This window comes from Tupaia chinensis, unplaced genomic scaffold (genome assembly GCF_000334495.1).
Source record: "Tupaia chinensis unplaced genomic scaffold, TupChi_1.0 Scaffold140086_1, whole genome shotgun sequence".
In the NCBI taxonomy this organism is placed as follows: Eukaryota; Metazoa; Chordata; class Mammalia; order Scandentia; family Tupaiidae; genus Tupaia; species Tupaia belangeri.
In genome coordinates this window covers 143,148-146,611 of record NW_006199965.1, presented here as the reverse complement: position 1 = coordinate 146,611, position 3,464 = coordinate 143,148, and the positions used below count along the sequence as shown (strand labels likewise).

The 3,464-nt window shown below is 52.2% G+C and overlaps 1 protein-coding gene across 1 annotated transcript in view; it reads left to right on the top strand.

Annotated features, from left to right (window-relative positions):
* Positions 1 to 2,755: 2,755 nt before the first annotated feature.
* Positions 2,756 to 3,464, top strand: part of SLC52A3 (solute carrier family 52 member 3) — a 22,923-nt gene continuing 22,214 nt past the window's right edge. Inside the window, exon 1 of the mRNA XM_006162481.3 lies at positions 2,756 to 2,774. The gene's annotated coding sequence lies outside the window, so the exon portion shown is untranslated. The remainder of the gene's footprint in view (positions 2,775 to 3,464) is intronic.

The window sequence follows — 3,464 nt, the reverse complement described above, 5'->3', positions numbered from 1 at the left end:
CATAGAGACAGAAAGCGAGAAATCACCCCCCAGGGGGGATGGTCACGCCGCAATCCCTTCTCCTCCATTCTCCTCTCGGGATCTTGGGCACGTACGCACACGTGCCCGGCGAGAGTTTTAAGCCACCGGGTCCGGGACGCGAACCGCGGTCGACTACGTGGGAGTCCAGCGACATAGCCATTACGTTAACTGCTGGTTCCCTTAATCACTTTTCTTAATTTGGTAAACAATAGGGAGTCTTTGGAGGTTGATAATAAGGATGTGCTTTTTAATTAAAAATAAAAATAATATAAAACATAAAAGGTACCTGTGGCTCCAACCTAAGAGGGAGCTTCCTGTTGGAATTGGGAGGGGAGTGTTCTGAGAGGGAGGTGGGGATGAAGGCTAAGGGTGGGCTCCCTGCTGGAGGCCAGGTTAAAGACAAGTATTCCAAACTCCCCTAGGGAGCAAATTCATGTGTCCCTGAGACCCAGAGGACTTGGTCCCATAGGAGAGAGGGAAATGGCTTCCCTCCACACTTCTGTGTTCTTTGGTTGGGCTACTTAATGAATTAACATAAAATAGATTCACAGGGGCCAGCAGGTATCATGGTAGTTAAGGTACTGGACTCCCACACAGCCAATTGTGGTTTGAGTCCCAGACGGGCAGCTTGAAAATCACACCGGACCCACATGTACGTGTGGCCAAAATCCCAGGAAGAGATGAAGGAGAAAGGATTGCAGTGTGGCCATCCCTCCTGGTAGGTGATTTCTCACTTTCCCTCTCTCTGTCCAGTTTCCAATGAGCTCACACATCCCATGGTGGGGGTGGGAGGGTAACAGGAGAAAAACCACTTGAATTAAGTTCATAAACACAGGAGTCCCACAGACTGTGAGACTTGGAGAAGGACCAGATGATCGAAGCTCTATAGCATCCCACAAAAAGGGATTGTGGGATTCCCGAGGGTGGTAGTGACACACACAAGCATTTACCATGTGCCAGGATCCATACGACACTTGTCACGGTGTGCAGGTGCTAGTTTGAGTCTGGCTTCACATCCTAGTCCTACGCTTACCAGTTACAGCACCTGGAGCAAGTTGCTTCACCCCTTTGAGCCTCAGTTTCCCCATCTGCACAGTAGGGAATAAAAGGAGCACCTGCCTCATGGGAATGCTGAAAGATCCTATTCACTGTCAAAGTAGCTCAGTGAGCATGACAGCCACTCTCTGCCACATGGAAGCCGCATGACTCCACACAAGACTCCAGACCTCTCTGAGTCTCAGCTTGCTCATCCATAAAATGGGGATAGTTTGTTTGTTTGTTTTCTTTCTTTCTTTCTTTTTTTTTTTTTTTTGGAGAGGTCTTCGCTACAGGATGCGTGCACTCGCCAGACAGACAGAGAGAGACATAGAGACAGAAAGCGAGAAATCACCCCCCAGAGGGGATGGTCACGCGGCAATCCCTTCTCCTCCATTCTCCTCTCGGGATCTTGGGCACGCACGCACACGCGCCCGGCCTGAGCTTTAAGCCACCGGGTCCAGAACGCGAACCACGGTAGACAACGTGGGAATCCAGCAACCTAGCCATTACGCTAACTGCTGGTTCCCAGTTTGTTTGTTTTTTTGAGAAGTCTTTGCCTTAGGGCATGTGTGCTTGCTGGAGAGAGAGAGAAAGAGAGAGAGAAAGCGAGAAATCACCCCCTTGGGGGGTTGGTAACACTGCAATCCCTTCTCCATTCTCCTGGGATCATATGCATACAAGTACATGCAGGTTTAATTTCCAGATCACCGGGTCCAAAAATGCGGTTAGCCAAGTGGAGTCCAGCACCTCAACCACGCTGCCAAGTATTGAAGTTAAATCCTTATCTTCTCCTGTTAAGTGGGAGTTTTAGAAGGCTTATGGCTCTCATTCATGGCCAATGTTGCCTCATTACCATAATCAAAGGGTAAAGTCTTATCTCTTAGTTTGAGTCTGTGCAATGTAAATGGGTTTTTAAAGAATTGTTTTAATTTTATTTATCTGTTTATTTATTTTAATTTGACCAGAGAGAGAGAGAGTGAGAGAGAGAGAGCATGAGGTCGGTCAGGTCCAGAACCGCCGGAGGCCACGTGGGAGTCTAATGCCATAACCACCACACCCACTGCTGGCTCCTGTAAATGGATCTTGTAGTCCTAGCCCCTTAGAAAAGACACTTTACTTTTAGTTCAGCCCTGATTAATTTTCACTTTGGGAAATTCTTATTTATTCTTCAACAGAAAGGGAAACTGAGGCCCCATCCCTCTCAGGGATCCCTGCTCAGTGTCAGTATCTTCCCAGAAAGGTGTAGTGAAGATGAAACAGTAATTGGCGTCAAGCCTGGGACAGCGTTAGCTCAGCACACGGGATTTCTGTCCTGTAAGAAGGGCATTATTATTACTCCACTTTCCAAGCGACAGTATTCAAATGGTTTCTGCTCCAGGCGACCCTGTTCCTGTGAACAGAATTTCGGTGTCCCCAGGGTGGGGCCACAGCCAGCTGTCTGGGAGGGTCTTAACGCCGGCAGGGAATCGACCTTTGTCAATCCCACCGCAGAAAGCACTTCAAAAGGGAGCCTTTCCTTGTTACAGTTGGGGTATCAGGATTCTCCTCCTGTCGAGGCTGCCGGGGCAGGTTCTGGGCACACAGTAGGAGCTTAGTGACGCGGAAGCCCCGCCCACCGTCCCAGCCTCTCCCCCACCTGGGCGGGGACTGGTTAATACTAACCGAGCCGCGGCCCGCCCCTCCCGGGCAGAGCCGCTGGAGAACTGGACCAGCAGGTAAGTGGGCAGAGCCAGCGCCTGCCGCGAGGGCACGGCTGCAGCCTCCAGAGGCCGGCCCGGGCTGGGATCACAGGACAAAGGGTGAGGGGACTTTGTCTGGAGACGACAGGTGGCGGTGGCCTTTCCCCTACTTTCAAGTTGCTGGTAGAGAGAGGCCAGAGGGTTAGGAAGGAGGAAGGTCCTCCTCCAGGCTAGCCGGCTGATCTGGCTGGAGTTCGCACGGGCTGAGCAACAAGCGGACTCCAGACCTCGGGTGGAAAGGCTGAGTCCCCACTCACCTCCGCCTGACTGCATCTCCAGGCCTGGGGACAAGCAGGTGTCTTTGGGGGGCGTTAAAAGAAAAATAAACCCCAAACTCTACTAAATTGGTTTACTTTTCTTTTAACTGGGAGTAGGACGGGCATGGAGGGAAGGGGGAGCTGCCCCAAGGCCAGCCGCGGGAGGTCAAAGCCCTTCCTGGCCCTGGAGGGAGAGGAGGTGGAGGAGGACGACTCCTCTTATCTCCTTCCCTCCTCCCTGGCAGCCACCCAGCCAGCCCAGGCCTCCTGGAGTGGGGGAGTTCTGAGGTCTCACCGAGAGCAGTGGAGACCCCTTGGTGCATGTGAGCAGAGGGCGGTGGCTGACCAGGGCCAGGCGTCAGCACACCCAACTGCTGCCCTGCCTCCTGGCCCTTGCCTCTCTGCTTCA